The sequence below is a fragment of the Cucurbita moschata genome, unplaced genomic scaffold (genome assembly GCF_002738365.1).
Source record: "Cucurbita moschata cultivar Rifu unplaced genomic scaffold, Cmos_1.0 Cmo_Scf00040, whole genome shotgun sequence".
Lineage (NCBI taxonomy): Eukaryota > Viridiplantae > Streptophyta > Magnoliopsida > Cucurbitales > Cucurbitaceae > Cucurbita > Cucurbita moschata.
In genome coordinates, this window is record NW_019268556.1 from 1,655,995 (window position 1) to 1,666,578 (window position 10,584).

The window sequence follows — 10,584 nt, forward strand, 5'->3', positions numbered from 1 at the left end:
TAAGATGACCTTGGTGGTTAATTACTCGAGGAAACGTGTAATCTTTTCACAAAACCATATTTATCACATCATCATATTGTTGAATGAAAGTCACACATCCGCTAATTTAGGAAATGATTATGGATTTATAATACTCTTTCAATTGGTACGAGGCATTTTGAGAAACCAAAAACAAGAAATAATTCGCCCAATCCAATCTGCCATTAAAGAGCTTTAAGGAAAACTTGAAAATCCAATCCGAAGATACACAATAATTCATCGAGTAAGGACGATCCCAATCAGTTTCTGCAATTCCAATGAATGTTTCCATAGAAGACCACGAAGAGAAATAACCTCGGGAATGTACCCAATTGAAGGAAATCAGTTTCAGGCCCGGGGTAAGTTTTGAATTTCTATCTACTATAGTCTTTTCCCTTCAAATTGAGGATTCCTTTAGCTTCGGAGGAAAGAAGTTGTATAAACCAAGGTGTAATTTTTGACGAAGGCTCAACCTGTAAGATGACCTTGGTGGTTAATTACTCGAGGAAACGTGTAATCTTTTCACAAAACCATATTTATCACATCATCATATTGTTGAATGAAAGTCACACATCCGCTAATTTAGGAAATGATTATGGATTTATAATACTCTTTCAATTGGTACGAGGCATTTTGAGAAACCAAAAACAAAGGAAATGATTATGGATTTATAATACTCTTTCAATTGGTACGAGGCATTTTGAGAAACCAAAAACAAGAAATAATTCGCCCAATCCAATCTGCCATTAAAGAGCTTTAAGGAAAACTTGAAAATCCAATCCGAAGATACACAATAATTCATCGAGTAAGGACGATCCCAATCAGTTTCTGCAATTCCAATGAATGTTTCCATAGAAGACCACGAAGAGAAATAACCTCGGGAATGTACCCAATTGAAGGAAATCAGTTTCAGGCCCGGGGTAAGTTTTGAATTTCTATCTACTATAGTCTTTTCCCTTCAAATTGAGGATTCCTTTAGCTTCGGAGGAAAGAAGTTGTATAAACCAAGGTGTAATTTTTGACGAAGGCTCAACCTGTAAGATGACCTTGGTGGTTAATTACTCGAGGAAACGTGTAATCTTTTCACAAAACCATATTTATCACATCATCATATTGTTGAATGAAAGTCACACATCCGCTAATTTAGGAAATGATTATGGATTTATAATACTCTTTCAATTGGTACGAGGCATTTTGAGAAACCAAAAACAAATCAATCCTAACTTATAAATTTACTCCTAGAGCAGTAGAAAAAATCAACTAAAATTGGTTTTCATACTGCAACCAAAATTAAGTTCTAATTTCATTTGGAGACTCTCTTGTCAAAAGATGGCATAAACTTGGAGGTTCATCGGAGATGCTCACCGTTCGACGGTCTGATCTCCAATCAGAAGGAGAAGGAGAGAACGAGCAGTCGCATAACGTGACCTGCCTGCTGTAGCGGGGTCGTCGGTTCGATCGCCAATCGGAAGGAGAAGGAGAGAACGAGCAGTCGCCAAACGTGGCCAGCTGCTGCCTGCTGTAGCGGGGTCGACGGTCCGATGCTTGCTGGATGGGCAGTCGAATGTCGCTTGGAGCTGTTGTCGAAACGTGTCGCATCCCACCATCGTTCCATGGTTCCACTGATCGTTTGTGAGGAGGAATAAGGGAGATGAAACAAGATGACCAGAGAGATTGATAGAAAAAGGAATAGAATCTAAAATATTTAAGGAGAAAAAGACAAAAATAAATAAAAAAGGAATGGGGTGAGAGAGGCTCGAACTCTCGACCTCAGGATAACTCTTTAGCTATGAGACCTACGCGCTAGCCAACTGCGCCACCACCCCTTTTTGTTTGGGAGTTTTCATATTATTAATCTTAACTATGCCACCGACACAATAACAGCGCGAATATAAATAATATAAACTTTCTATTAAAAATATTAAAAAATACTTTATGATAATATAAAGATTTTGAAATTATATAAAAATTAATTATTGGTTGTATATTCATTTGTAAAAAAATATATATTGTTTAAATTCAAATTTAAATTTGAAACTGATTTAAAATAAAATTATCTTAATATTGTTGTTTGAATTTGAAATTTTATTAGATTATGATCAAATATGAGTTTTAATTTATTTTGGTCTAAAAGATAATTCTTACTTTTTATTATTTGTTAGATATTGATATAGATATCAAGTCGGTCCTACGATAGATATAAATTCTTAGTTTTCAAACATAAGACCATTAAGGTGGTGCAATATGTGGATCTGAGGGTCCTATTTATTTGAAGATGCCTGAGTTAGTAGATTATCTAGCTCCTAAAATGTGTCATTCTAATCGATTTTGAGAGAACAATTCGTGAAGATTGTAGATAGCTTGAAGTAGGTGGAGGGTCTTAAAATACAGCCGCACAGCACATAGTTGGAAGTCAAAGGGCTCCATACTACCTGCCTAACCCCTTACTCTACCTACTAAAACTTACTCCATTGTACTTCTAGAAGCTTAACGAACAATATTGGTGGTGGACACAAATGTAACAAACTCAAGGTACTTTTCTATCGAATGAGAAATTCTCCGACCCTGTTAGGTTGACTTTTATGGTTAAAGGAACCTAGAAACGTCTATAATTTGTCTAAAAATTTGGAGCCACATATGAATAGTCATCTATTGTGGCATATATCAACAACTTTAGGGTAAAGAGAGGAACATCTTGAACTCGAGGGGATAAAAAAACTCTTGAACATCTTGAATAGAGGAGGAAAATCAAACGTTTTAGAATTTCAAGTTGGTGAGTTCCCCTTCTTCCACAAGTGATATCTCGAGTGAAACTAAAATTTGGAAATTCCTTGATAACAGGGCTAAAGGTTTGAAGGAGGAACTAGGTTTCAAACCTTTAGAGTAATGGTCACATGCATCTTCTTCCTTCCAGAGGTAGGAGATGATGATATGACCAGTTTAACCGAATCGACTATCCCTTTAGTTTTAATTGGATTAACCACCATTCTAAAATAAATTGAGGAATTTTGAGTTTCTGACAAACACAAATCGAGCTTTCATACACGATCGAACATGTAAGTAGCCATCCTCGACTTTTCTCAAAGTATACTAATAGAATCACTTAGTTTTACTCTATATTAGTAAATATGAATGAATTATGACTTAAACCACCAAGAAAGAGCCTAAAATGAACGTTTTACTCAATAAAATCTAATACGAACAATAAATTCGATAATTGATTAAATTGATCCTCAAAAGTGATTGGTTGACCATAAAATTTTAGAGCATGGTTTTAGACTATGATTTTATGATGTATGTTGAATTGAAAGGAATAGGAAGATGTTTTGGGCTTGAACTATTTAAAGAGTAAAAATGACGAAAATGTCCATGTTAAGTATTTTATAATGATTTATGACCTAAATAAATTCTGAATGACATGAAATTTAAAGTATGATCTTACTGTTAATTTGACTAATTTAATTAGGATTTTTGCACATTTAAGTATGAGATTGATATGCATTCTTTCAATAGAGTAATTACTAATAAGTTAAACTGTCGTATGACAAAGTTATGCACTCTGCTCTTATGATGAACTCCTTAGAAATTGAACCATGAATTTAAGGTCGATCATTTTCAATATGTCATGACCTTACAACTCCTCACCTCAGTTGGAGTGATGTCTTGCCTCGATTAGCAGGATTTCTTATCTCAATTGGTAGGATGACACATATGCCAGACTAATGAAGGACTCATGATTTAAGTTTTTGGGAATGAACTTTTATGAATGAACAAGCCTAATTATCACGTTGAGAGTAGGGTTCCTTAACTGCATCTATAGACACGATGAAGAGCTTAGAATTAAGCTACCTATTGAGTATTTTATACTCACCACCCTAATTGAAATGGATGTAACTACCAAGCTCATAGTGGGTAGTCACCAATGAATAAGTTGCTCAAGTGCATTAGTAGGTGAATTCTCATCCTCAACATCCCAAGTGTCACTCGCGAATTGGTCGATTTGTCTCCCGTGTGGCAAGATTGAGCTTTGTGCTCCTTTGATTTTTTTCGAGTTACTAGGTGACGACACATGGCGCATTCTCTATCACACATGTTTCTCCTTTGTTACTCGATACGTGTCCCAATTGATGCTAGACACATTCCTCCACCCGTTGGTTGATCAACACATGTTGTCAGTGTTTTCAAATTCCATGAACTTCAACTTAATTTTTTTCACCAAAGGTGAAGAGTTTTAATCCAACTTTCCAAAAAAATGTAATTTCATTCTATTCCATAAGCTATGGAGGTAAATAAATTCGTTTAAATTTGGTTCAAAACTAGAAAACTAACCGTGAAACTCGTCTTTGTATCTAATTCACCTCTAGTTTTTTTTTTTTTTTTAAACAAATTTGTGTAAAATTACTTCTTAAAATATTTTGATATAATTTTAGAACATAAAACATCAAGAAATTTTATGTCTAAAAGAAAACATAGTAAAAAATCTTGGAATCTTTACTTCTAATCTTCTTCATTTCTTTGACCGATTTAAACCATTATTCTCAAACTTCTAAGAGAGTTTTGGTGAAAGAAATACTTCTAAGTGGTTACTCCTGACTATTAATTTGAGAATTTAGAAGGAACAACCAAGGATTCCAATACTCGAAGTCACCAGTAGTTGGGACCTTGTCTTCTAAGGTCCCGACCCAAACTATTAATTCACGAGGAGATGTTGCCTTAAGGGGGCCTGTCATTTCGTCAATCATCTTGGATTTAGTGACAATCTCATTTATGCGAGACTCCAAAAGCCCAAGTCCATCAAGAACTTCACTTATATACAACATCTGATCTTTTATCCCTACCAATCGGTAAGTTTGGGATATGTTTGATTACTGTGATTAAAGGAGCCGACTCGGCTCTGACACCACTTATCACAATCACACTCTTAAGGCAGTTGAACAATAATTGTGTTACACTTGTTCTAATCTAGCAAACAAGTTAGCCATATGGAAATCATTAGTCACGTAAAGTTCTAATGTATGATAGAGCATCGATTACATTTGAGAGAAAGTGTTTAAGAAAATGTAAATAAGGAAATGTGTTGGAAACATTTTGTAAGAAAGCATTGCTATATGCCAAAAGAAAATAAGCAACAACAACATCTTTGATAACATATAACCCACATATGATGAATTGACAACTAGTCACATCCCTTTATAATTTATTTTTGGGCATTTTAGCCCGAGCGGGTGTAGACATGATTGTAGTTAATAATCATACACCCCATATTAACACGATGAGAATAGTAAATATCTAACTAAAAGGGGTTCGAAACGAGCATGCGGTCATAGACAACATGTCCAGAACAAGCATGGCCAGGACATCCAACACGTGGCCACATGCAGCATGCCCTGGACAAGCATGACCGTGACACTAAGCACTATCAAGAAGTACTCAAAAGTTATAGGCTAACTCCCGACCATGCTTGTCCAAGACATGTTACCTTTAATATTGTCGAAGTACTCCAAAACCTGCCGTTAATATTTTAATTGAGAAAGTAAACATTGAACTCAATATAAATCCTAAAATTATACAAATATATTACTTTAATGAACTTACATCGTACGAAAATAATGAATACAACCCATACATAAAAAAAAATATATAGACAAATTATTTACAAATCGAGTTTTGTTCCACTGGCAGGTAAAGTAACAGTTTGTAGCTCAGATTCAAAAGCATGGTTTCGATAGATCCTGTCAATGTAATCTTTAGCTTTTCTATCAATGCCAGGTTCAGCAACCCAATGATGTATTTTGTCATCATCGCTCGGCCATACCTTGTTCGATCTTGGCATCTCGTCCCAACAACCACTATAGTTGCAGTGATCTTCCTTTCTACCTCTTTTGAATTTGAAAAAGTTAAAAGATCGAAAAAGATGAGTGAGCTTTCTTCGATCGATTGTTGCCTCCCATCCGTAGAGAATGATTAAATGGACAAATGAATTGGGAAATGAGTGTTGGATTAAAGAGGGAGGGATGAAGATGATGCTTTTATAGTGAATTAAAAGGGCATCATTCGTTAAAGAACAAAGAATCTTAGGATTCAAAGCTATGAGAAACATAAAAGTTAGTCTGCAGGCTAATTATTCAAACACTTTTTATTTCCTCCATTGCTTTAAGAAATTTGTTGACTAAAAGAATCGTTTGCGAAGACTTCGAACAATTCCCCCAACTTTTTCTCCCTTCCTATACATCTTGTTGGGTAATTCAACTATCTTATGAACAATAAATAAATATAAAAAACAAAATTAAAAGCATTATAATGTTAGTTTTTGATCTAGTAACATGTTTAAATTTATAAATATAAAATTATTATGGATCATGACCTCTTTATAATAACTATCTAGTAAACACATTCTAAATAAGATTGATCACAAACTTTGGTAGAAAAAAATAAGGATCGAAATATTTCAAATTGAAATAATTTTAGAGGTTTCCTTGACGTTCTCCCAATTCATCTGCAGTTAACCATTTGAAATTTACGTCTACATGTATATTTATCGTGTCTAACCTATCCCAATCAATTTTTGAGAGTCCAATGAACATTTATTATGAAGGCCTCGAAGACCAACGAGCTTAGGAACATCACGAGATCATTCTATTAGCTTTAGAAGGCTAAGATGAAAATTTTTCATTTGAGAATCATGACCTGAGAAAATCGAAGATGGAGTTACCCAAAAGAAGAAACATTTTGCTTTCAGTTGACTTGAAAATTAAGGCCGCAGGCAAATTCATCCCTCCAAAACAATTTTTCTTTTTTTGCATTAGGAGGGAGGAAAGAAGAACTTTGCTCAAGAAATTTGAGGTTGAAAAGGTCTAGAATGAGATAACTAATAAGAAGTGGTTAATAAGAAGTGGTTCTATGTAAGCTCCGGCCAAGGAAACCAGTTTCAACCAACTTTGAAAATTTATAACTCGAGCTACACTTCATTAAAAGGTATGAAGTTGGTCCATACTCTTTCTTTGCAACGTGATCTTTAATTTTTATGGAGATATCGAAGTCAAAAAACCACTATAGAAAGTTGGGGAAGATGAATTTCATGCGGAGCAGCGAAGGGTTTTGCATCATCTTCCTTTGTCTTGAGGAAGAAGATGTTAACGTAGTCGATTCAATTGAATAACGTTTGATTTTCTTTAAATTAAGATCATTCTAGATTGGTTCTTATAAAATTCTTTTTGGTTCATGAAACTAGATTCTTAGATGGATCAACCAAAGAAAAGTTGGAGAAATTCAGATATTAAAAACTCGAAAATCGAGACCCCAAATAAATAGTCCATTTGAAATTTTATTAGGAATAGTGGTAGGAATCGCTCCCATTTAAAAATGAACTTTTAAGTTTTAAATATAAACTTTAAGTTAAGTAGGAATTAAGAAGAAGGGTAAGATAAGAAACTAAACTAGATATTTTACTAAGTAATGTTAAAATAACTTAATAAATGGACTCTACTATTCACAAAAATTTAATATAAAGCTTAATATGAAACATAAACACTATATATGTATTTTTGTGATCATAAGAACAATGTAAAATGACCATAATGCACATATGGTAGTTTACTTTTGGTCCATGATTAAAATGACCATAATGCACATATGGTAGTTTACTTTTGGTCCATGACTAAAATGACCATAATGTACATATGGTAGCTTATCTTCGATTCATGACTAAAATGGCCTCCAAATAAGCTGTTAAGGATATTTAGTACTAAATTATAGTTTACCATATATATCATATTTGATATTTTATTATAAGGCAAATATCTAGATATTTGCTTCCTTATCATAGTTATATTTCAATATCTTGTTTTTTCCATTTATTACTATTTTCATATTCTTGTAATTTATTTGAGTATAAATAGAGAATTTTCACACACCATTTAGTGCGATGGATTAAGCAAACATTTCATTGTATCAGAGTCCTTTTAGTTTAGCAATCCTGATCCTTTATTTTCAATTGCTTATGAATCGCTTACTCATCTTCTTCTCCACCACCCCTGGCTGACTTTGACGCCGCAAGGGCAGTCTCCATGGCTACCACATGTGGAGCTGATTAATTACTCCTCGGTTCTACCCTATTGACCTCCAAATCATCCTTCGCCATACTCTGTACATACAACCTCATCTTTTCCAACACAATCAATTTTCCCTCAACCAACATAGTCTCTTTCATTTTCTTCTCAATCTTCCCTTCATCCTTCACAAAAATCTTAACCTAAATCTATCGACCTTCTACAGAGATTTACCTTTGGAATCTGGGCGCCACACTGGCCTCTTTGCCAACCAAGTCGCTGCCGCCCTTCTCGCCAAAATTTGTTCCTTTGCCCAACGTGGTGACTCTTTCGGTTGCCCTTCTCGCCAAAATTGACTTCTTCGCCCACTGTGGCGACTCTACCTGCTTCAACATTGTCTTTGTCCCTTGCTCTAGGTTTCCCCCTTCTACTTCTTGGGTTAGAAATATTATCACTGGAGCCAAGGTAGCATCGTCGCTGAGCGACGATCCCTCTTCATGGGATAGACATATTCTCGGTGAAGCCAAGGCAGCATCGCCGCTGAGCGGCGAACCCTTTGTAGTTTTCGGTGAAGCCAAGGTAGCACCGCCGCTAAGCCAAGGGGGTGTTAAGAATATTTAGTATTAAATGGTAGTTTACCATATATATATCATATTTGATATTTTAGTATAAGGAAAATATCTCTTACCATAGTTATATTTCCATGTTTTGTTCTTTCCATTTATTACTATTTCCATATCTTTGTAATTTATTTGATTATAAATAGAGAACTTTCATACACCATTTAGATGTGGTGGATTAAGCAAACATTCTCAAAAGCCTTATTTTGTGTTGGCTAAGGATTATGTAAAGTTTTAGATCCATTAGATCATGTTTGGGCTCGAACCAAGTTTAGGTAGTAAATGACTAAAATGTCCCTAATGATTATCTCAAGATTTATGTGTCTTAATGATTCTAATCGGTTAGAAGTTTGATACGACTTGTGCTCACTTTACGGCCTTGAATATCATCAAGTATCATTATCAAGTTGTGTTATAAACTTTATGTTATGCTTAGGGTTAGCCCTGAATTTGTAATTAGCCAACTACCCTAAGTCAAGGTAAGTAAATAAGCTTCTCGTTAGTCCTTAAATTTCAAGTAAACAAGATGGTACCCAAACCAAGATAAGTAATAAAGTTTCGGGATAGCTCTTGATTTTCAAGTAATTAGGATACTACCTCAAGACAAACATTAAGTAATCAAGATGCTGCCCTCACAAACAGCTTCAAATTAGCCCTTAATTTTCAAATAATCAAGACGTTACTAAGATAAGTTTAGTTTAGCCTTAGATTTTCAAGTAATCAATATGTTACCTTAACGCATGAATCAAGTAAATAAGCTTTAGGTTAGCCCTTGATTTTCAAGTAATTTGGATGCTACTTATAGGCTATATATTAAGTCAATTAAGTTTACCACACACCGATACCCTCAAGTTAGGTATACTTTAAGGTCACGATTAAGAGCTTACATGTAGGCCTTACAGAGTATTCATACTCACTCCATATTTTTAAAGTTTTTCAGGTAACTAAGGAGTGGTCAAGGACGTGAGTGGATTCTAGAGAAAGTGTCATAGACAAACCACATTTCAACCTCGAACACCCGTCTTATTTTCGTTTTGTATTGAAACTATGTCTATATGAACTCTACTTTGACATATGTTCTTAAAAAATATTTTATTTTCCTTTTTTTTTCCAAAATAATATTTTCTATATATAAAATCTTAAATGCTAAAGTTAGGCAATTATTTGTTCATTATACACTAAAATTCTAAATACATTCACGTTATAGTATCGTCAACTTAATAGATTAATTGGTTTTAGGTATTTTAGTTGAGAAAGTAAACATGGAACGCAATACAAATCCTAAAATTATAGAAATATATTACTTTAATAAACTTACATCATACGGAAAAAAAAATGAATATAGCCCAGGCATAAAAATACGACATATAGACAAATTATTTACAGATCAAGTTTTATTCCACTTGCAGGTAAAGTAACAGTTTGTCGCTCAGTTTCAAGAACACGGTTTCTATAGATCCTGTCAATGTAATCCTTAGCTTTTCTATCAATGCCAGGTTCAGCTACCCAACGATGCATTTTGTCCTCATCGCTCGGCCATACCTTGCTCGATCTTGGCATCTCGTCCCAACAGCCACTGTGGTCGCTGTGATCTTCCTTTCTACCTCTTTTGAATTTGAAGAAGTTAAAGATCGAGAAAGATGAGTGAGTTTTCTTCGACCTATTGTTGCCTCCCATCGGTAGAGAAAGTGATTAAATGGACAAATGAATTGGAAAGTGAGTGTTGGTTTAAAGAGGGAGGGATGAAGATGATGCTTTTATAGGGAATTAAAAGGGCATCACTCGTTAAAGGACAACTCTTGGGAGAACAAAGAATCTTTGGATTCAAGCAATGAGAAGTCACTATGCAAAGAAACATAAAAGTTAGTGTGTAGGGTAATTATTCATACACTTTTTAT

The 10,584-nt window shown here is 34.5% G+C and overlaps 1 non-coding gene across 1 annotated transcript; it reads right to left on the reverse strand.

Moving 5' to 3' along the window:
* Positions 1-1,759: 1,759 nt before the first annotated feature.
* TRNAM-CAU lies at positions 1,760-1,844 on the reverse strand. The gene is given in 2 exon segments: positions 1,760-1,795; positions 1,807-1,844. It is a non-coding gene; the product is annotated as a tRNA-Met (tRNA).
* Between the last annotated feature and the right edge of the window lie 8,740 nt (positions 1,845-10,584).